The sequence below is a fragment of the Perca fluviatilis genome, chromosome 16, assembly GCF_010015445.1.
Source record: "Perca fluviatilis chromosome 16, GENO_Pfluv_1.0, whole genome shotgun sequence".
In the NCBI taxonomy this organism is placed as follows: domain Eukaryota; kingdom Metazoa; phylum Chordata; class Actinopteri; order Perciformes; family Percidae; genus Perca; species Perca fluviatilis.
The window spans coordinates 18,303,229-18,329,872 of record NC_053127.1 but is presented as its reverse complement, the minus strand read 5'-3'; the positions used below and the strand labels follow the sequence as shown (position 1 = coordinate 18,329,872).

The 26,644-nt window shown below is 39.0% G+C and overlaps 1 protein-coding gene across 1 annotated transcript in view; it reads right to left on the bottom strand.

Annotated features, from left to right (window-relative positions):
• Positions 1–26,644, bottom strand: part of LOC120544486 (reticulon-4 receptor-like 1) — a 91,116-nt gene that overhangs the window by 22,850 nt on the left and 41,622 nt on the right. The window lies entirely within an intron of this gene.

Below are 26,644 nucleotides of genomic sequence, written 5' to 3'. Positions count from 1 at the left end.
TGGTGGGCTTGAGGCACCAAACTTCTATCACTACTTCCTGGCAAATCAATTACTGTACATGGTTAAATGGATCAATATACATAAGCACAATTACCCATGGCTGGAACTGGAACAAAACCAATGCACAAACATCCCAATTGCAGATCTCCCCTTCCTCTCACAATCAATCAAGAAATCCAACTTCTGCCAACGCATTACCATCTATTCAACTCGGACAGCCTGGTGGAAAACAAACCAAATCACAAAATCATCACTAGAATTAAACAAGTTCACCCCGCTCTGGCACAATCCAGTGTTCATGTTACAGAACAAACCTTTTTACTTCTCCATATGGGCACAAAAAGGAATCACAAACCTTCACCACCTATTTGAGAACAACCATTTCATGTCATTTAACACACTCACAGAGAAATATGGGGTTGGGAGAGAACAGTTCCTTTTAATATCAACAACCTAGACTTAAAATAAAAGATAAAATCAGAATCACCAATAACACGTTACAACCCTCTCAGCTCACAGAAGAACTTATGAAAATGAATAACTTCAAAAAACTAACCTCCCGGCTATATACAATGATTTCCAACCTAAACACAACAATAACACTCCCAACAAACAAGTGGGAAGCTGATCTGATCTTCTCTCCCAACCCTGAATACTGGGAACAAATCTGTAAGAATACCTTCTCCATGACCGCTAACACAAACCTGCATCTTATACAATATAAAATCATTCAAAGGACTCACATCACCCAAAGTAAAATGTTCAAAATGGGCCTAGCAAACACAGGTATTTGTTCACAATGCACCTTAGGTATCACAGACGATTATCTACACGCCATGTGGCTCTGTCAACCAGTTCATTCATTCTGGATCACAGTCACCGAGACACTGTCCACCACCCTGGTCTCCTTGGTGATATCGCCGAAATCCAAATCCCGCAAAAATTCAGGAATCCGTTGTTCATTTCTCTAGCTGTCACTAAAAAAGTAGTCATCCAAAACTGGAAATAAAAGAATTCTTGCCACATCAATCACTGGACAAATTTAATCTCAGAATACATCTCAATGGAAAAACACAATGCACACAGAGAGAAGCAAATATCAGCCTTTGAAGATACCTGGTCCCCATTTCTAACGTTTCTAAATTCAACAAAAATATAACTACAAGCTGTACATTATTTATATAATTTAATTACTGTAATTTCCTTTTTTTTTTTTTCTTTTCATTATTTTTCCCTTACAGTTATCACTTTACTCGTACACACATACACACACTAGCAACACCATCCACACTTATGCATAACATGTTTTTCCAACTCCCTTCAAACACGAAAACCATGATCAACCAAATATGAATCGTAGATCATTCTACCCAATTATTAATAATACATTCTGATGTTTGTCAACTGTTCTGTCCAGTCCCGTCTTGTCAGTTCGGTTATTGTCCCGTCTCACTTCCTTCTGTTGTTCTGTTTGCCACCTTGTCACGTTTTATATGTTATGTGTTACACTTCGTACGTGGTGCTTTAAATCCCCCCTGCCCTTATATGGATCCAGGGTCTCACTAAAACAGGTTGAATGGTCACGGTGGGGCAACCGTTAATGCACTGAATGTAATGCTAAATCTGAATGTATTATAGTGTGTATAAAAAATATAGCTCTATAATAAAAATAAAGTTGTCCTCCAAAGAGGAGGTAGGAAAAAAAAAAAAAAGGTCTAAAAAGATGGAGTAGCGTAGGTGAGATGTAGATATCCTTCACATCCTTGGCTAATGCAGTGTTATTTTACACCTAAGTATAATCTCTTTCATTAAACCCACACTGCATGTGTTGAAAGACTGAGCTCCTGTGTAAGGTTATAAATCCGTAACATGTAAATTCTTGTTATAATGTAAAAGATTTAATTTGGATCTAATGGGTCTTTATGTGACATTGCAGTAGGTTGGTACTGTATCTTTTTGCTTACTAAAGCCCTATTCGCATGGGACTAGTATTACCAGGGGACCTCATGTGATTTTGATTTACTTTTTCAATTTACTGACATTATCCCCCACATATGATTTCAAGGCTCTGTCAAAACCTTCATTTATAATTGCCAACGCAGCCAATACAACTCTGAATCGCAGAGATGCAGATTCGCACGGGACTAATATTATCACACAACCTCTGTGTTTGGCGAAATATGGTAGGTAATCGCGGTGGGATTTTTACTTGACAAATTACAGACATGGCAGATTTGCATGGGATTAAGATCACGGTAGACTTCCACAATTTTTAAAAAATTACTAGAGGTCCCAAAGTAATACTAGTCCCATGCAAATAGGGCTGTAGGCGACTGTTGCACTTAGCTCTCCTTCAACAGCTATTCGGGTTTCTGAACCAACTCTCTCTTCTGACCTTCTGAAGCCGTTTTACGGCAACTACACAGCAGCAAACTGTTAACTGAGCAGCTACCCAGTATGTTAACATGAATAGCATCTTTGGCATCCTGTGAAGCAGTACACTGCTGTGGTGAGCCCAGTGGCATAGGTAGAAATAGTATTTTGGGCAGGCCAGTACAAAAGTGAGTGGGCCGTTTTCCAAAAGACAAAGTAGCAAAAAGGACAAACTGAAAGCAACAATTTTACCTTCCAACATATACTGCATTACAACGGCAATAGCAGTACTGTCTACAACATGCTCAACCAACAAAGCTCAGTGTAAAAAGTTTGTACACAACAATATAGACAAAAACCTGTCGATTTTTAACCTATTCGGGCTAAAATATATTTGCACCTGAACCAGCAGCATTGGCTCTGCACATCACTGTTATAAAATTAACCATTTTATTGCACAAAGTGCAAAGTGAACCCAAACAGCAGAGAAGGCATTTACATACTGCATGACATAGCCTACATCAGACAGAAATCGCACATGTAACATATCCTTTCTGCATTCATAACATCATTGTTGCTTCAGGATTATGGTCAGATTATGAGCAGCAAATGCGCTACCAGTAGTAAAAGAAAATCAAAGAAGGAAAACTTCCAGCCAAGCATTGTTTGAATTATGAAAGATATAATGAAAAGTGGCCAGCAAAGCGCCAAATCTTAGACAGTGTATCGAGTCCATGGCAGTGACAGGATCAAAGAAAACTTAAAAACTACGTCACTCACAGATAAGTTATCTTCTTATTTAATGTGGGCAAAACACAAACTTGTTTCAGCTAGAAGCCACCATCAGTGTTCATGATGTCTTACTTAATAGGAAGGTTACTAGGTTACTTAAATAATAATGCAAGAAGCATGAAACACGTTTTACTTAATGTGTACCTCTGTGAGGTAGCCTAGAACTCTAGACGCACCCTATCTGCAGCAAATTTAATTTGCAGCCAGGGGGGTCTAGGTACTCTCCGTTGACTTGCAAGCTGGAAAAACCAATCTCTGGTCAGGCCAATCACGTTGTGTATAGAGTCGGTGGGTGGGCTTATGGCTGCTGCTGCTGCTGGGAACAGCCGTCTTCTGAAAGACTTGGAGTTAAGCTTTTCTTTGAGAAAATTACGGTGAACGGCACTGAAATCATTCTTACTTACAACTTTTAACAGGACATTGCTTAACACATCCTGGATGTGTTAAGAAATGTACCGAAAAGAAAAGTTACGATTTGATCCATGGTACATTTTCTAAAAAGCCAGCTAGCTAACGTTAGCTGCTGAAGGCAGCCCGGAGAGTCTGTCTGTTGTTACCATAGCAACCACCTACATTCCAAGGCTTCCTAATTGTTTGATCCTTATTCTATGGTTTAAACAGTTTCGTTTTAATCAGAAGAGAAGACACATTAAACACACACAACGAGTTCTGTTGCTATTTCTTTTTTACAAACATTTGAATATTTTTCATAACAAACCGTATTTTGATAAAACTTAGCTGGACGGGCCAGTGAGTAAAGTGGGCGGCCGCCCTGGCCCATAGACCTTTTTCACGGCAGACATGTTGACATGTCATAGTAGGAAAAGCACAGGTGTATTCAAAACCATTAGTGATGGCTGCATTCCACTCAGGAGAGACCCTGGTATTGTGCATGCTGACTCAAATAGGTTAACGGGACACTTGATGGAATTGAGCCATCGTTAAGGTTATCAATTTCAGCTGTGAAAAAGGTCCATTACTGACTACGCACCTGGGTGAGCCACATGCAAGAGCTGTCACATTTACAGTAGTTGTTGCCATGAAAAACCACCAAAGGTAATTTCAGAAGGGGCAGTTACATAAAAATGTTGATGTGGTGCACACATGCCGTAATCTGCTTTCTTTTAATCTCTTAAATGTGAGCCAATGGTGTGTCATTACAAAGTTTATGTTCCCAAAGATACTGCATATTATAGTTAGGCTGAAGTTTGGGGAAACTGCAATACAAAATTAAGATCATATATCTATATCTATTGCCATAAAAACATGGTGTCAGAAACCCAGTGTAGCATTAAATTACAATCAATTGTTGGAATAAGCAGACCCAAAATATCGATGTGACATCTTGTGACAATTCACTGTAATGGGACATTCAGGGTTCGAGGGGATGAAATAATGAAATATAAATATTTCTATAATAATAGTCTTGTAATCAGTGAAGTTTTTTTCTTCCGTTGCTCGGTTGGAATGTTGTTTGTTCTTTTGTTGTTGTGTGTTGTTTCTTTGAGATTGTATTCTATATTTAGGATGTGTGTGTTGTAAGAAGTGAACAGCGCTACACTTTACTGTACGTGGCTTAGCTCCCCTTATGGAGATCCTAAAATACTGCACAGTGGGTTTTCTGCCTAGAGACATACTGTATACAGACACACAAGAAGATTGAGTAAGAGAGAGTGAAGATGAAAGTGGGAGAACAGCACAGCACAAGGCGAGTTGGGCCTGAATGAATAATAGGAAATCTATAATGGATGACAAGTTGACCAAGTACTTTCTCTCTTGGTCTTTCTCTTTCTCTCTCTTCCATCTCCCCCCTCTTGCTTTTTCGCCTTCTCTTTTCCTCTTTGCTCCTCTCTCACTCTGACACCATGTCACTGCTTTGAGGCACATGTTCTGGAAGAAGACGGCGACTGCCATCCTCCCCTGAGCCTCTTAGCTGCCTTTGGAAGAGAGCCGCTTTACTTCTCAAATCTCCTGGAGACGTTCTCTCTTCTCTCTACTTCTCAAAAAAGTCCGATTAGAGGACAAGGGATGTAAAATGGGGAGAGAGGAAGGAGGAGGGGGGAGTGAGGGAAGAGAAAAAATGACTGGAAAAACGAACACTCAGACAAAAATGTAGAAGAGGAAATTGTGTTAATGGGGAGAAACCATCAGCATTTGGCACCTGTTTATGCTCTTTGCACTTTACGCAGAGCAATGCAGTTATTCAGCCAAAAGAATTGATAAATTGATGCATTTGAAACATGCAACGAATCGTTAAATGAGTAAAAGCTTTAACACAGTTGTACAAAATCATTTATTATGGCCTCCACTCTCCGCAGTGGTTAAACAACTCCACTATGAGGACCAGACACTAATAGAGAGTTTGAACTTACGTTGTCAACATATTTTGTTCAGTTTGTTTATTTCTTTATTCATTCATTGTCAGTCATAAACATTTTGCACCTGTTATGTGAAAGCAACACTGCATGATTTGTCATGCTTGGCAACAAGCAGGATGTAGAATGGTGCAGCTCCATGTTGTTTTGTCTGTAACAACTGTGCTGGTTGTCCATAAGCTCCTAAGCTGCCTTCCCTACCGCGCCCATCCCAATGTTGCACAGACTTCCTGTGGTGTTCCTCTGATAAATTTATTGTCGAATCAAAATAGAGCGCTGAGCGTATTACGACGTGGAGAGAGCTGGAAATAATAGCCGAGGAAACATCTGCAGCCTCTCTCTGCTTTGTGCGTTAGTATTTGAGACTGAAACCACCTTGTTGTTGGGACAAAGACAGGAAAGAGGCAGGCAGAGGTGTAAAAGGCTCTTTCTGCCTGCGTCTTTCCTGTCTTTGTCCCAACAACAAGGTGATGTCAGATTTGTTGCTTTTTTAATGGATTTTAATGTCAGGGGTGTTTAATTGTTCAGAGTTGAACAAACAATACACATTCTGGTAGAGGCCAGTTCAGTGACGGAGACGGTAAGAGTAAACATGGCGAAGAAAGGAAAAGATAAGATAAAAGAGATGCTAAGAAAAACACAAGGGAGGGTTTAAAAGAAACAAAAGCTGAGGTGATTTATTTTCCACATTGACTCTTCCCTGTTGGTGTAACGGTTGTGCAGGAGTCTGTTGGGATCCAAATCACACAGCACTTTGGTACCCGCTCAGTTTTTCCATCGCTCCATCTCAGTCCAAAACATTTTGAGTTTTTCCAGCTCAGACTTTCATTTCAATGATACTCTAAACGGCAGTAATTGTACAGTGAAAAAACAAAGATAATAAACTGTTATTGCCTTATTGTTATTGCTACTTTAGTGTGCTCTGTTCTCGTCCATCTTTCAGCTGTTAACCACATCAATAGTCTCTCTCTCTCTCTCTCTCTTTTTTTTTTTTTTTTTTTTTTTTTTTTTTCTCTCTCTCTCTCTCTCTCTCTCTCTCTCTCTCTCTCTCTGAGTACAGCGAACGCCTGAGAGGACATCAGCTGAAATATTTAACACAGCGTCACTATGTTAGCAGCATTAACCGCACTCCAAATGTCTCCGCCGCTGTACCACACTCACTGCATCACTAATTGGCATGCTTCAAGGTTTACGAGGTCAAAACTTAATTTAAAATGAATTTGACTTTGTTTTCCAATTACTGCACTGGCTGGATAAACTGAGACCATGATGCTGTACTAAACATATGATGGCACTCATTTAATACATGTTACAATATAATCCAGTGAAAGCACACGCATGCAGCCTTTACTGGAATGTAAATGTGTTAACCTGTAACAAGTGTTTTAAACACGATCGACTGTATTTGAGCATTTTAAGATTAAGGGTACTGATGTTAAGGACAACATCATCTAATTTTGAGGGGAAGTATGTGACAGATGGAATTCCAAGTTGGATGGTGACTGGTAGTGGAATGGCATTTGATGGCCCATATGTTGAGTATTCTTCATATTTCATGTTTTTATTCATATCTGACCATTGTTCTGTTATAGTTGCTGTCAGATGTGGTACAGTATTTGTGTTACCTCAGGGTTTATGTACATAAATTCCTCTAAACACCATCAGTAATTAGTAGTGGTAGTTGCCGGAGGGATGCAGCAGGGGTAGGACTTTTGAGCTACGTAAAGGGACAACTCGATTCCTCCCTTCAGACATAATAGATATGATCTGAGAAAAGCTGTGTCCATGCGTCTTTCACTCAAATACTCCCTTTTTAGGGCGTTTCCATAAACAACAATTTGAGACAAATGTCACATCTGGAGACCGTTGCAGGATGAAAAAATGATCAGTTATTGTTGTACTGCACTCAAATTCTGAAAACTGAAATTGTGTTTTTTCATGCCAAACAACATGGCAATTATATTTTAGCAATTTAATACTATGCATTATTAATGTTTTGGGGTATTTTCCCAATCTGTTTAGAAATGGGAGTGTAGGGTTTTTATTTTCATTGTATATTCTTCCATTTACTGTTGCCATACCCCAAAGATGTCTCTCTGTGTAAAATCCTGCACACTATTAGGTTAATACCAAATCCCTGGCCTACAGATATTAGTTTTATACTGTAGTACGCCCACCGCTATCCCTGCACAGCCTTATAGGAAAATTCCTTTGAAAATTTCAGCTAGACCCCCTAAGCTCAGAATTTTTCTGAAGGTTTCCTCAAGCAACACCATCCCATGCAGAACAGGAATCTAAAAAGATGACCTTTGGTGACGAACAACAATCTTGCACATGAGTCAGCAGAGACTAAACTGCCCCCACAGCGATTTAAGTGTCATTAAATAAACTAAAAATCAAGCAGAGACGTGCACACAAGCAGAACCACAAATATTAACACATATTTACCCATTACACACCAGATAATTGTCCTTTTAGTTACTCATATTGTAAGACAGCTTTAGTTTGCACCAGACCACAGCATGAATTTTGGTCAGAAACAGCTGTGTGTGTGTGTGTGTGTGTGTGTGTGTGTGTGTGTGTGTGTGTGTGTGTGTGTGTGTGTGTGTGTGTGTGTGTGTGACTGACAGCTGAGGTAATTATAGTTCCACAGTGGCAGTAACCCCCGCGCAACCTCTCAGGCTGAGTCCTCGCACCCCGGCACTGATGAACCCCAGCACGGAGGCTAATGTCAAAACGCACGCTTCCTCTAGTGAAAATATACCCACCAAATGACCAGGAGAGGAGAGAGAGACAGGGTGAGGAGGAGGGAGAAAAAAAAACAAGAGGAAGAAGGTGCACAAAATGGCGTAAACTGAATCGTCCAACCAGGCGGGAAATGGTGATTAAAAGAGAAAGGAGGAGATGAACAGTACCCAGAAGAAAATTATTCAGGCCAGTGTAAAGATGAGGAAGAGTGAGGGGTGGGTAGCAAAGTCGTGGTGGATAAAGGCGACAACCACCGTGCTAACAGGCACAGGACCAAAATAAACGAGAGAGAGAGAGAGAGAGAGAGAGAGAGAGAGAGAGAGAGAGAGAGAGAGAGAGAGAGAAACAAGGGCATGGGGAGGAGATATATATATATATATATATATATATATATATATATATATATATATAAATATATAACTGTTAATGTGTGCAAATTATTACTAGCTTAACTCCTTGAATGTTATAATTATGATGGTAACAGTTTAGAATCATGGTCACATAATGTCTATTTTTAAGATACTTACACATTCAGTCGGTCTGCGATTGTTTGCAACGTTTTCTCTCGTTTCTTCACAGCGGCTGTGTTTCTTACAAATAATGTTTCACTTCATCAAACTTCCATTAGAAGCTGCTGCTCACTCTGTGTAAAGTATATGCACAATGCGTATTTTCCATTATATCATCAGTAAATCTGTGATCGACCTCGCGGTCTGTTAAAGGTCCCATGTGTAGGAATTTCTTCCATCTAGCATTGAGATCATATAACGCAGTTCAAAGTATGTATTACAGCTACGGTAGCCTTCACGCTTCAAAAAGCCGGTCTTTTGCTCTTTTCAATATCCTTTTTCTTTTTCTGGGCAAAGAAGAAGACTCCTGTTCCTGAAATTTGGATTTTGAATACGTGTGTAAAATGTCAAGCCAAAAGGAATACTTGGAATTGATGGTGATGGTAAATATTCATGCAAAAGGACAAGTTTGTGAACTGGACCTTTTAAGGAAAGCCATGAACGAGCATCTATCTGAATTACTTCAGCCTGACTCGACCTAGTCGCTCCTCCTCAGCCTGGCTTTGCCTTCGTAAAAACGCACCAAGCCAGGATGCACAGATTAGACTAGGTCAAGCCTCACTTTATCAGTTATCCTGGATTTATAAATTCTGCTTTTGTGAAACAGCCACCAGGTTTCACCATTACAGCGTAGAGCTGGAAATTAATATTTGTATTAACAATGGATGAAATGATTGTGTAATGTTCGTAGTGATGAACCCACAGAGAATGATCACCTGACTCTGCAGTTAAACATCTTTCAGCTCATTGTCCTATGGACCACAACTTGTTGTTTTAGTTAATAATAATACTCTCACAGTATTATTTTCAGCAGCAGCTGTTTTCAGTGAAAAAGCTCCAATAAACCAACTGTATGCTACCTGTCCAGCACCAATAGCCAGACAGTCAAATTTAGCTACTAGCTGGTCAACATAGCAAAGCATTTAGCTGCTAAAGTGCCAGATATTTCCCACAGAAGAGACCAAAAACTGAGCATTAAGGAGAGTGAATTTTGGACTTACATTCACCAGGTGGACACAAACACGACTTCAATTGGATTCTAATGCTGCTTCCTGTCTGCTGGATGTATGAATATGTGTTTGCTATCAAGTTTGCCATATCAACTTTATAAGGTGATATGTCAACATTGTGTTGACAGCTTGCTGCTCTGCCCCTAAGTGGTTAAAAATGATTACTACAGGTTTAAGGAATGTCTTAACTAGTAGCCAAATACCTCAGTAATGTCTAATTCAGCTGCTAAGAAACGTCTTGAGCACAGTCCAATCAAAATCAATCAGCAATGTTAACAGGAAGTCTAATGGGGTTGAACAAATGAATGAAAGTTTAGGAAGCTAGGTGATATATTAATCAGATTCACTTTTGTAGTATTGAATGAAAGGGGAAATGTTCGATTACCGAACCTATACCTCTAAGGTAATTTCATCTATTGTTGTAATTTGAGGTGTATTGTATGGTATGATTTTTTTTCTTTAAATTTAGGTTACTTAAGAAAACTTCTCAGTGACTTTAACATTCTCTGTAAATCTGTAAGAATGTTGGTTAATTAACTACTGTTGAGACTCGCCTTCACAATATTACCCTTATACCACAAAATTGGGGTTACCATCATCATTGACTAGCATTTTATTCAAGTATGTATCATTTGGGAAGGCAACGACAAACAACCTACTTTGTTGTTAAGTTTTTTACAGACTTAGTTTGTGTATCGAAACATGTTTAGTGATGCATAAGTCCCCACTTAGGAATGCAAAGACACTATAACTAGACTCAAGTTTGAACTTATGAACAGCTAGTACAACTGGCTCCAGATTTAGAAGTCCTTCTCTTGTTCTTTCTCTATTTTTTGCCCTCACTCTCCCCACCTCATCTATCTCTCTCTGTTCCAAGTCTTCACAAGTTTGATGAAATATTCATCCTTTCTTGACGTAGCCTTGCTCTCTTTCCCTCCTCTTCACCTCTTTCCCTCTGCTTCATCTGGCATTAAAATCCAAATCACAGTTCTCTTCTCTTTCCTTATCCTGAGCCCATCTTTGCATCCAATCCTCATCCATCACTCTTTCAATCACTCCCTTCATCTCTTCCCACATCTCTGATGTCTTGTCTTTCTCCTGTCATGTTTTTTTTAATCTAACTGTACAAAAGTAATCTGTAATCTGTGCTATGATTGTACAGTAATGTTGATGTAAAGGATGGCAGAGCAGGGGATTATATACATGAAAGTGATGTACAGTAACAGAAGAGCTCAGAGGATCTGATATACAGCAGAGTGAAACATGCTCAGCCAAGCCTCATGGGACTCCAGTGATAGATGATAAGTAGATGAAATTCAATAGAGCAATTTATCTGGGGGTAGAAGTAATTTATCATTTCACATTTCATATATTGCTCTTTCCAAGTTGTTGATCTACTGTATATACTCTTTATGCCTAAAATGAGTAAGTCACGATTCAGCTGAAATGAGGCACATGCCTCAAGCATCATTGCAGTGATTTGACATATCAAGGTCACTCTTTGAATATGTTTTAGGATGTGAGCTTATGGTCTTACACAGTTGCATTTTGTTTGCTTTGGTTCCTGCTCATTTTCCAGTTAGTTTATGCTGTGTCTGTAACTTTTGCTAAGCAGAGAGGCATTTAAAGTTATATACCAGGGCCAGTTTTCAAACTAGAAAGCATTTAGAGAATGCATACCTCTGCCAAGGCTGTACAATCCTTTAAAGTGTTGTTTAAAAAATTGTCTAGAACTTTCAATATGCAGACAGATAGTTATCAACAGGGATTTGTGTATGAGTGTAAAATGTTCAAAATCTGAGAGTTTTTTGATTATAGAAAATGTATCTTCATTGTTATGGTGTTGTGATGAGATGATGATATACTGTATATGTGTGTGTGTGTCTATATATATATATATATATATATATATATATATATATATATATATATATAACAAAAACAAAACAAACAAAAACCTCAATATGTTCTGAATGAGAGAAATAAAGTCTAAGGTATTCCATAGTTTTTTCTGTTATCTGACTACAGATGAAAAAGTAAGACAGAATTGTTTTTAGATTTGTTCACGTGGGGTATTTGGTTACATTGCCAACAAGGAACATATAAACTGTTATAGAACAGTGCATTTGTACGTAACTTTTATTCTTAAAAAAAGTCAGAAGGGACCATTGGCCCCCGGGCATCTTCACATTATCAAATCTGGTACTCTTTTAAAAAAAAAAAAGAAAGAAGTTTGGACACCCCTGCTGTAGAGGAATCAACTGCTGATCAAACATACCAATTAAAATCAAACTATATCAACTCAGAGAAATAACTGATTGTGATTTATTAAGACTGTGTCCTCAATGGTCTGCAGATGTAAGGCCCAATGTCCAGTGCATACTGCAGTGATGTATTTTTGTAGGATGTCCAGCATGTCCTTTTCCTGAATCCAGAGAGCTGAAGTTCAAGGGAATTATCATGCCCATCAAGCATGCAGCAGATAATCTATATTGTCGGTAACATACTGGACTAATTAACGCATATTGTTTGTGTAATCTGTACAAAACCTGGAGTTAAAAGGTTGTGGTTTTATAAGGGGTTATGCACTAGTATTTTGTGGCCAAAGTGATAATATTGCAGGGTTCTCTATACTGTCTCACCAGGTAAAAGCAAAAATCAATCAGCTCTTTTAGAGGAAAACATCATAACCAGAAATGTTCTCTATTAAGGTGTCACTGTACAAAGCTGTGACAGTAGTATCCCCTTCCATACTGCGCTAAACACGACTGCAGACTTGTTTAATAATGAACAATAATTTTGGAAGAGGAGCAGAGATTGACTGTACTCAGATGGGGATTTTCTGGTGGGAGGAAGTAAAGATCAATAGATAATTCCCTGGAAAAAGAAATGGCATTCCTTCATGTGCTTTTGGTCTACTTTTTTGTTTGTTTTTTCTAGCAATTGCAGTTCCACCAAAAGAATCATATTATTGTGAAATGATCTGAGCGACTAAATAATGTCTTGACTTGTGTATTTGCTGTGCTAAGGGATGGCATCGAATTTAAAATTTTACAGCTTGTAGGAAATGAAATGGAATGAACAAGATGACTAACATGATGGTCCTGATGTACACAGTCTACATCTCTGCTTCACATAATTACTTTGGGGAATAGAGTGCAGATATGACTCCATTTCAATTATTTAGATTAAATATAACATTGAGTGTTTGGCTGAATAGGTGGAAAATTAGCCTGTGTAAGTGTGCATATGTGCACATTTGTGTGCACACCTTTGCACATTTGTGTCTGAAATAGACACTGCAGCCTTGTCTCCCTATGACACAGAGCCTGTACGACAGTACTCTCTGAGCTAATCAAAATCTCTGGTGAGGGAGCTTGTCCAATCAAGAAAGAGGAAGAATATGAGATGGAGTGGAAAAAAATGGAGAGGGAAAGAGAGAAGTTTGTGCTCTAAAGATATGAGGCTTAAAGGTAACATGTCCTGTTTTAAAGTTATCTTTTCTCATTAAAGCATTTTAATAAATTAAATAAAAAAATACAAATAATCTATTCCCAATAACTGGGGATAATAATTATAGTTGGCTGTTAGTCCTTCCATGCTGCAAACTCGGTCTTGTAATCTGCTGTTTGCATGCTGATTGCATTGTTTGTATTAAACTGTCTGTGACTCCTCCGACTAGGAGTTTGAGATGTGTGAATGTGGAATATAATGTGTAAATAAACCATTAGCACCGCAGAGAATTGCAAAGTTTTCTAATTTACATTCACGGCGGAGAACATAAGACATTTCACGTTCTGGCTGATAAATAAATGTATTGATTTGTTGATGGGAAGTCAGCGTTTCAGCAGAGCACACACTGTTTAGGTGATGTTTGTCTCCATACATGTGTGACTTTAAATAACACCACATGCAGGTGTCTGACACACACACACACACACACACTGAGGCAGAACTGCTGACAGCAGTCTCTGGATATGTCTGAGCTTCTCCATCCTTCCTTACAATTCACACAACCATCGCTTCCTCTTTCTGTCCACTTCTCCATTCTCTTTGTCTCCCCTGCCTATTGTACTTATTCGGCCTCCCACATTCATGTTTTGACTTGATTTTTTTTACATTTTGAGTGTGTGTATGTTTTTGTGTGTAGGTACAGCATGCAAGATATAAGATGGACTTTCTGGTTTTCAGCCAGCTAGTGTCTACTTTTAAAATACTTATCACACCTTCTGATTGATTTTAACCCCCCTCTACATACAACCACATGCAGGAAGTATATGCACTTTATTTATGTATTTTTGAGCAATAAAAAACAAATAAATAAAGATATAAAAAAAGAGAAAGGCAATAATCATTTTTTTATGACTTGACTTTGAGTCAGTCCAAGTGTGAAGAGAATCATCGGCCATGAGGTGGCAGCAGGGCTGAAATATGTGTGTCATTGCCATGGCTGTCAGGTGCATTAGTCATACTATTGACTAGGGGCTGGGGCTGCAATGGAAAAGCCAAACCATTGCAACCAGTGGTTAATGAGGTGTGTTCAGCACACTGGCAACTAACCATTATCTAGCATGCAGGGGAACAAAGCCACAGGAAGCTATTGATTATCTATTTGACATACTGCTGAAGCCGGGAGGGCAGGATGGGACAAGGATGGGGGGGAAAAAAAGCAAAGTAATTTTGACAAATGGATAGAGACCTAAAGACAGGAATCAAACACATTAGGCATTAGCTTTGATACAATTAGAAGTGTTTACTGTGTGTGTTCAGGTTGTTGTTCAGGAAAATCCGACAAAAAGGAGACATGAAAAATGGACACTCTTGCAAGATTACTGTAATTTCTGTCTCTTGTAATGATTAGTTTGAAGCCGGTTTTACTGTTATTTGATAACAGGACCTGTGGAAATCGTATATTGTTAAAAGGGATTGTCATGGATGATGAGCATGTTAGAACAAGTAAGCAGCCAACTTGCACACACATGCTCCTCATTTCACACGACCTTATGTCCTGAGTTTAGGAGATTCACTGATAGAGGGATGAAAGAGTTTTTATACCTATTCAGCAATCTTCTGTATTTAATTGGAACGCTATAGCATCTACCTGATGGGAGGACATGGGAGGGGTCTGCGATAATTTTGCTAGCCTATTTAACTATATATACTTTAAACACAGTACTCTGGATAGTCTCTGGTACTGTAGGAAGGGTCAGATCTAATTCAAAAAGTCTTAATATGTATTATTTTGATATTTTGATCTGATTACCAGAGTTGAGTAAAATATAAGATTTTACTCTGATTCCTCTTCCTCTGCTGTTGTTCTTTATATTAAACTTCATATGTGTCATCTTCAGTATTTCAAACAATAGGCAGCTAATTACTTGGCGCTCATTTGACCTGTATACACCAATGCTGAACTGTATCCTTGATGCCACACCAACTAAAATGCATATCATTATTGCAATGAATGGCTAAAACTTCAACATGAGTGTCCTGACTGGATTACAATTTGAAATATGTCTTTCCCACAGCAGATATTCTGACTTGTCAAATAGGAAAAGCACAGGTGTTACTAATCTATTCTATTCAAGTGTCCCAGTAAGCCTTGTCAGTGGGCCAGCATGCACAATACCAGGACCCTGAAACTGAAGCTTCTAAATGGAATACAGCCATCATTAATTTTATTATTTACATCGGTGACTTATCAAAATATTTTCTGTGAAAAGGCCTGTTCAGTAATTACATGACAGTTACTAATCCCAGTATCGCTCTGTCATTTAGACATTTCAAGTGTGGGCTTGTTTGCTGTCTTCCCATGTGTTGGAAGGGACAGTTGATATCAGTTTAGTCTATGTACGTTCAGTGGACAAACTGGTTCAGGATGTGTTAGCTAGGTGAAAAGGCCATAGGTGGTGAGAGGCAGCTGGCCTCTGCTAAAAGAGGAGGAATATGCTGCTGAGTGATGAAGCTAAATACAAGGATGCTAGATGAATATTGGAGGCTGCAGTCAATCTGTTACACCTAAACTTCTTTGTCCTAAAACCCTGCCAATTTTGTTACCTTGAGACGAGACTGACAGACACAGTCCTTGCACAGAGATGATTATTTGCACAGCGGTGGGTCTTCACCTTGCTGGCTATTGGCAGAAATAAAGGAATTTTATGAAATGGTAATGATCAAAGCTGACCTCAGAGTGGATGTGAGAATAAGCTCCAAGACTACATAACGATAATGATCACACAGATCTGTCGTGTACATAGAGTTTTTAGGTTTAAGTAGGACATAACGTGTGTGTGTGTGTGTGTGTGTGTGTGTGGGTGGTTGGGTGTGTGCGTGGGTGGGTGTGTGGTACTGTTAATCAGGAACTAAATTTGATGATTTGTGATTGTATGAATATCTTATCAAAATGATTTAAAATGCATCATAATAATTGGTTCTAAACCAGGGCCGTCAGTTCTGAAAATAGAAGTGAATTCCATTTTACAATGTGCCTACAAATAATTGGCACTTTTGCTGTCATACATGACAGTTTTAACATGGGATTGAGAGACGGATATTTGTCTTTCAAATAGAAAGTAAGAGTGTGGTTGGTGGACATAGTACTCAGTTTCAGGCTATTTTCAATAGCCAGAAACAAGCTCCTATTTAATCATTATCAAATGTGTTAAATTTTCAGTGGTGCTATTGTCAAAATAATATGGACTGTCAGTTAACATAGTATGTCCTCTGATGAAATATCGTCCAGCATGCATCTGACCTCGACCAAAGTTTGACTTTACATAACCAAACCTGTACCTGTACTGTAGCACTGCCTTAGTCATTTTATTATAGAGGGATGCACTTCCAATGTTTGATTACATCTTCTTGTTCCAACAGAGCACTGTTTGCATTACACTGTCGAGCAACACACTTCCTGGGGGGGTTTCAGCCATAAAAAGTGTCAGAACCATGGACAGGTCCAGGAGGAGGGGGAGAGTATTTTGTTTTTGTGGCTGATCAGAGGTGTGTGATCAGTTATTGGTTGCACTGGCAGGAGGTGGCAGTGACTGGCACCAGTTCACAGGCCGCTGCTAATCACTTTTCTGTCGGACATGAAATCTTAACACAATGTATGCAAAGCTCACTGATCAACACATTTAAAACTACAGATGATGGGAACATTCAAGCTTCATTAGATTTTAATTATTGCCTGAAATCATTATTTGTTGATTATTGTTTTAAAGCTATATACAATAATAATTAATAATAATAATACAATATAATAGTGCAGCTTTAGAAATGCTAAAAGATAATGGTTGAAAATGTATCGTTTTTTTTCAAGACACCCCTAACTTTTGTTGTTTTTGAGGGAGCTCAGGCCATCCATCTGTTTCCATCTGTAGTTCACAATCTGCAATTCAGAGCTTAATATCTGCATTGCATTCATTTTTACCAGACTTTGCTGTTTTGGAAGTGTTGGATGTTGGGATTCTGGGAAAGGGAGGCAGGGTGCGAGTGGAAAGGTCAGTGGGTTGCCATTACTAAAACTGTTGTGTTTCTGCCCAACGCAGCACAATGTGACACACCATCCATTCCATCTCAGAATAACTGCTCCCTCAAGGATTAAGCCCCTCCCAAAGTATTCTTCACACAGGCCTTCCGTGATCAAAGTCATCTGCTAAAGACCAACATCAATACGTACAATTGACCGGTGATGTCAAAGAGCCAATGTGTTACTTCAGGGTTACAGGATCATCTTCATGTTAAATGGTTAATCTTATAGTCATTCAGGTGTAGAGGTCAGTACTTATATCTGTGTGTCTATGTGTGACAGAGTGTGTGTATGTCTAGGTCCTTATGAATGCTAGTGTGCAGGGATCTGTAAAAAAAAGCATCAAATAACAGGCTTCATGTTTCATTTCCCAAAGGGCTTTTCTCTGGCTTAGCCAAGGTCAGAGGTTATCAAGGATAGAGAAAAATAGGATTTAGAGTGGGATGTTTTCTGCCTTTAGCTAGGTGGAGATAGAAATTAGAGCAGGATTAGAAGTAGAACGTGATGAGAGGAGTCTTCAGACGTGCAGATTATAACACGTACAACAAATGTAAAACTTAATGAAGCCATCATGAATGTGTGTATACAGCTACATACTGTATAGACACACTTGCGCTCTTCTCACTCTAATCTCTAACAGCTCTTTCATTTTAACTGTGAGGAAGAAATTCACTCGCAATGGCATCAAAAGCTCGCCACATCATGTGAGTGCAGCATGTTACGTGTGCTTTGACCTGCACTGGCTGCTGTGTTGTTTATAACTTGATTTTTGTTCTGCTGAGAAAAGTAGTTAAGAAAAAGCTTTGCTAAAGCCATAAGCCTTAAATACACTAGGATATAATAGTTGACGCATGTGGGTATTAGTGGAGTAAGATTAACTGCTATGATAAAATATTAGATAATGCTTCATAAATAAGCCTGCCTGCCTGCCAACATGGAAAGTCCCCCTTATGACAAAGCATAACAGCGCAGCCGAGGCATATCATGTCCTGTTAACTGCTGCTTGTTCTGTGTGCAGACATTACTTATTATGAGAGATTGTCAGAAATTTGAAAGAAACTTTTGAAAGCATGAAAATTCTCTATAAAATTCAATAAAACTTCTAGTTTTTAATACTTTATACTGTATAAAGTCATTAGTCTTACCCTACAGGGACTCCGGGAACACTGGAAAGTGTTTGAAAACATTATAATACAACAGTGCATATGTGAAAATCATATTATTAGCAACTCTCTCTCACCCTGAGCTCATGAGATCGAAATAGTGTTAAATGTTAGAGATAGTAGAGGTCAAAACTAATGATGCCTGGAAGAACAGGAGATGTTTCTCCACACACTCAAATGATCACTAAATGAAGTGTGACATTGGTTATTGGATGGCCATTCAGCACGGAGGTGAGTAGGGAGAGAGAGAGAGAGGGTGAGTGTAGAGAGAGAGAGAGAGAGAGAGAGAGAGAGAGAGAGAGAGAGAGAGAGAGAATGGAGAGCAGGACAAACATTTAACATGATGTGTTAAATACAAAGAGCAGTAGTCAAATAAAAAGCCTTAGAGTGTGTTTCTTTATGTATGTACATCTTGGTGGCATATTGCCTTGAGAAAACGTGCTCGAATAAGCATTAGGCATTACACACGATGCATCGAGCTGTAAAATGCACATACAGTACCAGCAGAATAATTTCAACCTACACTCCGTGACATGGAAAGAGAATAGGATAAGTGGGCATCGCTGTAGGGATTTACAAAACATGTGTTCTATAATGGCGCTTCTCAGCTCCACGTTGTTCAGGTCACACTAGCTAAACTGTATCCATGTGCCAGATGTTGGTGTATAAACCTTTAGAAATTACTGAACTGTATACAGAATAGTTTTGTGTAACAAGTACAGGAAAAAAAAATGGTGCTGCTGTATTGTATTCAGTGCTGTTTTTGTATTTTGTCCACCATTTTAAACTGAAAATTGATTGAAATGAGCTTTCCACTATTTATATCAGAAGCAGGATCGGTGATTCCCCCAGTATTTTTATGTCTCTCCACCCCGCTGACTTGCGCACGTCCGAAGGGGGGGAAAAAAACCAGCAGACACAGCACAGCTTACCGGCTGGTAGCATGCAGCTAGAGACACAGGGTAATGCTAGCTTAGCAGTAGCCTGCAGCTGCTGTTTTCCAGACAGAGTCGGAGATAACTTAAAAAAAACACAGAACTGGAAAACCCTCCTGCTTCTCTGAAGTCACCGGAGTGGCAACATTTTGCCTTCCCAGTGAGTGAGTTATGTAAACAAACAACGAAGGTAAAGCATGTGAGCTCCAACAGGGCTTCGTGGTGTGTTCATTTGCATCTCTGTAAACTAATGGTGCTTTCAATTGCTCTTTGTTAATTTTGAAAAACTCAAACTGTTGTTGTAAAGTATCCTTCTGCCATCTAGCGGCTCTTATTGGGCCATTGCTGTCACTGCTGAAAAGAAAATGTTGAAATCGAAAATCGAATCGTGACCTTAAAAAATCAAATCAAATCGAACCGTGGATTTGGAGACTCGTGACACCTCTATTAGCAATGGTACCAACTTTTAAATATGATAAGATAGAACAGAAAATGTTGCTCTTAAATATACATTGTAGTAAGACTAAGCGTGTACGGTCAATTTAGCAGCCCCAATACTGTACTTTGCTAAATGTCAGCATCACATGGTCACAATGCTGACGTTAACATGCTGATGTTTAGCAGGTATGTTTACCATGTTCATTCATGTTTGCCTCTAAATAATAACCAAATAAAACAAGGAAAATGGGTCACAAGCAGTGACGGACTGGGAACAAAAAACGGCCCTGGCATTTCCACCCACCAGCAGCCCACCGGGGGGGGGTCGCAGATTGAACTTTTGATGCACGGAAAGAACACGCACTTTTGATAGCCCCAGTGATGGTGAACGTAAACTCCCATGCTATAAACAACTGCACCAAAACATAGATATATATATTAAAAAAGAATAAATCATCAGAGCTAGCCGCTCCATAATAATATAATATTCTGAAGTAGCCAAACTTACTGTACCTACACTCCCTCCTGCAGCATTGGTCTCCATCTCTGTTGCTTTTGGTAATCCACATTCAGACCCATAGCAGGCTTGTTGTTCTGTGTTGGTTAGTTCCATAGATTCGTTATCCATGTCTATCTCTTCATCCTCCGCTTGCTCGTTTTGTTCTTCCTCTTCCTAATATTCCTCACTGTCCTGTCTTTCTCCTTGGTGTGCTGGCTCAGATGTGTCGCTAACATGCTAACAATATTAGCGCTAATGCTAGCTTAAGCTGCACTTGATTTTAAAAACAAATCAGTCAGTTTGCAGCATTTTCACCGTCAGCCAACAGTGCTCTCTTATATTTTTCTCCCTTTTTCTCTGCCTCTCTCTTTTTCTCTGGACAAATTTGGCCATCGTTTGGCCAAAGAACGTTATTATTGATGCTTGAAAGGGGGCCGAGAGAAATTATATGGGCCGCTGTTTACAATGGACCTTTTTCACAGCAGACATTTTGACTTGTCATAGTAGGAAAAGCACAGTTGAAACTGATAACCTTAACGATGGCTCAATTCCATCAAGTGTCTCAGTAAGCTTTTTCAGTGAGTCAGCATGCACAATACCAGGGCTTCTCCTAAGTGGAATGCAGCCATCATTTATGGGTTTGAATACACCTGTGCTTTTCCTACTATGACATCTCAACATGTCTGCCGTGAAAAAGGTCTATGAAGTGGCCGCATGGCTGTGACAATCATGCGGCTCTCTGATTGGCCGGCCGGCCCAAATGGCCCACGAGGGCCCACGGCCCCTCTGGCATCTGCCCAAATGCCAGATTACCAGTCCGTCACTGGTCACAAGTGGGCATTTCTTCATTTTTAGGTGTCACAAGCCTAAACGTTTGGGACCCAGACTACAAGTGTTCCAGGACTGAGCTGAAGAAACTAACAGAGCCCGATGGGAACCAGCAGTGATGTGACTCATCCATACTGAGCATCAAACTCCATCGCTGAACTAAGACCCAGCTGTAAATGTACAACCGAAAAAAACAGATTACAATTGATTGACTCTTGTGGGTCATACATGATGTAAGAGGCATATGGACCAATAACCCTGCAGTGGAGCATGTGCATAAATATAGCACACACATAAAATAATGCATACAAACACAAGTATGTGCATACTATTACAGTATGCCATCATTTTCACACAACTGTCACTACCACTTAAAGTAGTCTTGCAGTGCTACAGGCAGATGCCAATGGCATCAATATGATATTGTACAAGTCATAATTATGGAAAAAGGAGAATTAAAGTGGAAATATGGAAATAACCATGTAAGCAATGCAAATATGGCATTGTATAAGAGTAAAGTTAAAGAATTGCTGTGCTCCAGCTTCAGACAGGTTTAGGGAAAATGAATTCAAGTACAAGTGCAAAATAAAGACAGGCTTGAACCAGAATAAGAAATAAGCATTTGATTCCCAGAAGAACATTTGCATAGTGTTTTAAGCTGAAAGACAGCATCTGTACTGCTGGAAGTTAAGGCATACAGGCAGTTGGAAGAATCAAAGCATTGACTCTTGCATTATGCAACAGTGCATGTTCCGAACAATAATAATTCTATAATACTCCTCTCTTAACAATTCCTTGCTCTGCCTCTATTACAGCACTCACTTCAAATGCACATTCTCTGGCTTTACTTGCTTGTGTCACTTTACTGTCACACAGTCGAATTGTGGGCTCATTCTTTATAAAATATTTAGATTTTTTCGTGGAGCAAAGTGGATGATCACTACAAAAAAATATTTCAGAAACGAGGCCTTTTGGATTGAATCCTCTCACTGAGAATGGGAAAGTAAATGGGTAATTTTAATGAATGAGTAATGCTCTATCCGACCTTCTGTTTTTGCAACACGTTGTCCTAAACGACAGAATAGGTCCATTGTCAAGTCTCCCAAAACGACATTTGGCCATTATGCAAGCAGCTCATAACAACACATAATTATGTTTCTTGTTAGGCATCGACCTCTCGTGACTATAGAAATTATAACAAAAACGACCTATATGGTTGTATTCTGGGTGAAGATGGTTTGGTTTTTGCTACATTGTGGCACTATATAAGCTCGCAATATCAACCTTTAGCTATTAGACCATTGTTTGTCTTTTCGTGTGAGATATTCCAACTATACACTCTGGGAATGGAACAAAAGTGCAGCGGCAGCTCAGAAGGGAACCATTTAAAAGGAGAACTTTTGACATTTTGAGAAAAGTAAAGTCAGAAAATTGGCACATTTTCCAATTCAGTCGTAAGCAGCATGAATCGTGGTTTTGACTCAAGCTATTTTGGAAGCACAAAATGTGTGCGAATCTGAAATGAGCCCCCTGGATCTTTTGAGGTTTTTTTTCTCTCTACACTGAAGAGCATATTGTATGGAGTACCACTATTCCCAAACTGGGGTAAGTGTACCTCCAGGAGTTTTGGAGCTCTCCAGAGGGGTACAAGGGGAGATTCTAAATTTGGCATCAAATTATTAACGCTGAACCTCATTAACTTTGAGAGCCTTCTGCTTTTGATTGCTCTCCATTAAATGTGAGGGCTTGTTACAAGAATATGTTTCCTTAATACAAAATAAGTTGAACATTTTGAGTACAATCATATGTTTTCTCTTGTTGACGGTTTCAAATCTTTAGGACGTTACATCTGTATTTTAAATGTGTTTCTTTTTACTTTTGTGTTGTATGTCGGCTCTATTTTTGTCCTGCGCCATCTATCTTTCGGTATATCAACCTCCTCTGAATGCATTTCTGGCTATTACTCTGTCATAAGATGATGGTATTTTATCAAGAAGACCAAATGAGAAGTTGGGAACAATCTTGTTTAAAATCTTGTTGCAACATTGCACATTAGCTTACTCTTTGATCTGCACTGTTTCTGTGTGCCCGAGGCAACAGAAGGATGCAAAGCAGCAAGCAAACAGTAGATCAGTCAGGCACAGCGAAGACATTTGGTATTCCTGAAATTCATCTGCTCGTAGTCCAGCCAGTGACAGCGTAGAGTTATTTTCTTATCGTCATGCAGCTTGTCCGTTCCATCTCCATTCACATGGACATTCTGTACGTTGTCTGCTTCCAGCCCAGACTTAGTAACTTGGGGTTCACTGCAACAAATCCTGCAACTGCCAAACCTTTTCCAAACCACAGTGTGTCCTGTCAAAGTGCTCTGGAGTAAGATTGAACCCCTACAGTACCTGCTCACTCATTGAAAGCTGCTGCAGATCAAATTGTGGTTATACATTAAAGCACAATCTAATGCATCAACACTGCCAATCAGTTTGACTTCAGATAAGTCTTTTAACCTGGAAACCAAAGTTGAGAAAAAGCTTTTGTTGAACTGATTGTTCAAGTATCAAGTATCAGTCAATCAATCGATAACCTAAAATGCACTCAGAGTGCACCTCTACACCAATGCTGATCAATCCTCCAATAGATGTCACACCAAAGAGCATATTTTCTGTCAATTACATTTTAGGTGACATTGACTGTATTCAGTAGTTTCCATTTATAACTTTTGCAAAAACACCCCTCTCTAGTTCATCCTGTAATTACTGTAATCTTCTGCCATGGATAGTTTAATTGTCCAAGCATTAACATAATACATAAAAATAGAAAGAAACCAAACTCCAAGTTAAAAGGATGTAAACATCTTCAACTAAAAACATAACCAAGTGCTGGTTTAACAACTCCGACTATAAATACACTGGATAAAAAATCAAATAAAAAAACTACATTATTTCAAGATGATAAAATTGAATCAAGTGTTCTCCCCTCTCAAGGTTTTTCAGTTTAATGGAAACCCAATTAAAAGATTTAGAGAAAACCACATGAAATTAAATAAAAGCCACAGTGCTGCTATTACTACTACTGGAAGTCCTCCTAGTCCCCTCAGTTCTCTTCCTAATTAATAATAATACACAATTTTTCATTTACGTAGCCCTTTTTTTTTATAACAAATGTTACTTAAAACTGAATCAATTGACAGGTGAAGTAAGTTACAGCACAAAAAAAACACAGTTGTTGAAAAGTTGTTCAAAGTAAAACAGAATCAAATGATAGTTCATATTGAAGATATTCAATAAGATGAAATCAGGAGATTTTTAAATTGACACCTCTGAAAAGATTCGGTCATGAAAGTACTTAAAAAAAAAGAGAGAGATTAAGATTAAACTTTTTTTCCCAGCTTTAGTTCTTCAGACATGTCTTCCAAAGCTCCAGGGTTCTGACAGCAAAAACCTGTTCACCTTATGTCTTTGACTTTACTAAGCCATCGTCTCTGTGGAGTCGAGGCTGCATACTGGCTCATAAGGGATTAAAGGGTCTGATATGCAGCAGGGGGTCAAACCATGCAGCCAAATGGTATCAGTACAATCAAACACTGCTTTTTTTTTTTTTTAACGTACAGGCAATCAGTTGCAGGACCAGTGTGTGGAGGCTAACACAGTTTCCATTATTGAGTTTAATAACTTAGTTTACAAGTTTACAGTGTACAAACGTGTGATAAAGTATAGGAAAAAACTGAATAGATGAGTGGGGAAGCATAACAAATGTAGATGCTCCCAAACTCGAGGGCTCGGTAGATGATTTGAGTAGGAAAATGAAGTGAATCATATGCTATGGCCCTCACAGCAGGCAAATCACTGTTGAAAAATAAATCAGTTTTAGGATGTAACAGTGTGTATGGTTAAGGTTTGTGTAGGTTAAGGCGCAAAAAACTTGGTTAAGTTTAGGGAAATATCATGGTTTGGGATAAAATACAAAAGTTGTTAAAGTTAGAAGATCTTGATTGTCACGGTTACAATAATGAACACTTGGTGAGGGAAGGATTGTCATGCAACAGGGTTGACTGTCAGTTTGAAACGGGAAACGAACGGCAGTCCCCTGCTTTCCATCTACTCCGACCAATTCCCTATTTGGACGTTGTTGCTCTATAATTATGTCACCTGCCTTTCTTATTGCTCCTGTCATAATTACTACGACCGCTAGAGGGCTTTGTCCCTTGAACGTAAACATATGTCGTTTTGGGGCACTTGCTGAAACACTTGATGCTGTTGTTTTTTTTGTGGAGGATATTTCTATTATATTTCTAAAGCATTCAAAAGTATGAATGGTTTTATAAAGCTCAGTTATTGTAGAACGAGCCAGATTTCCACTCCCGTAGTCAGCCAGAAACGTATATAAACATGCCCTTAATCAGCTGTTTGCAAATTGATACTTATGGCATGGCCTGTCAATTAAAAGAACAGCTAAGAAGTAGTGCAATTTTAGCAATTCCGATTACATTGGTGAGATTCATTACATTTACCTGTAAACCATGATCGCGGGTGATAGCTTACTCATTATTATTAGACGTCAGAAAGATGATTAATGATTAATTTAAAGTGCTCATGTTGGAACAGATTTGACAAAGTACTGCATAATAGAGCCTAAAATGAAAAGATCACAAACACTCCAAAGTAAATTAAAACAATGCGTGTACGTAAGGTACCCACATCCTCCGCACATTCTGATTTTATAAATACCTAGTCTCGCATTGCCAGACCTACCTCCACAGCGCTGCGGAGGAGGGTCTGCCTAGTCCACACAGCATTCTGGGATGGGAGAAAACGTGCACTGGATTATTGGCATTTCTTTAAACCATTCATAATCGCCATGGCTGGTGCTAAGCTCCGCACGGAGCTGCTGCAAAATAGCCTTGTGAAGGAACTTGTTTTGGTGGAACGTGTAGTATAGTCTAGCTAGCTGTCTCAATTTACCATGCAGAGATCTGAGGAGCAGTTAACCATAGTCCTCATAAATTGACCGGAGTTTAAAATTCCAACACAAAGACAGCGGATGGAAACGGACATTAGCGAAAAGACATGCATCCAGCGGAATTTCCTGCGGCACCGGAGCAATCCTGGAATTGGAACATCGTGGATATAGACTAATAAATACCAATTTACGTGTAGGGAAATTATATATTCATTTTGTTGGCGCAGACGCATTGTTCATATATCTGGCCCCAGATCTCTGGTGTTGAAGGCAAATACATTAACACTAAATCCCTCTCCCCAGCCTCCGTATTGTCTTTGTTGCACTGGAACTGAACGCTCTGGCTGTATTGTGTTTTAGTATAATTCACAGGAATTATTTGGTCCAGTTGAGAAGAAAAGAAAATAATAACACATAATAAAGTCAGTCC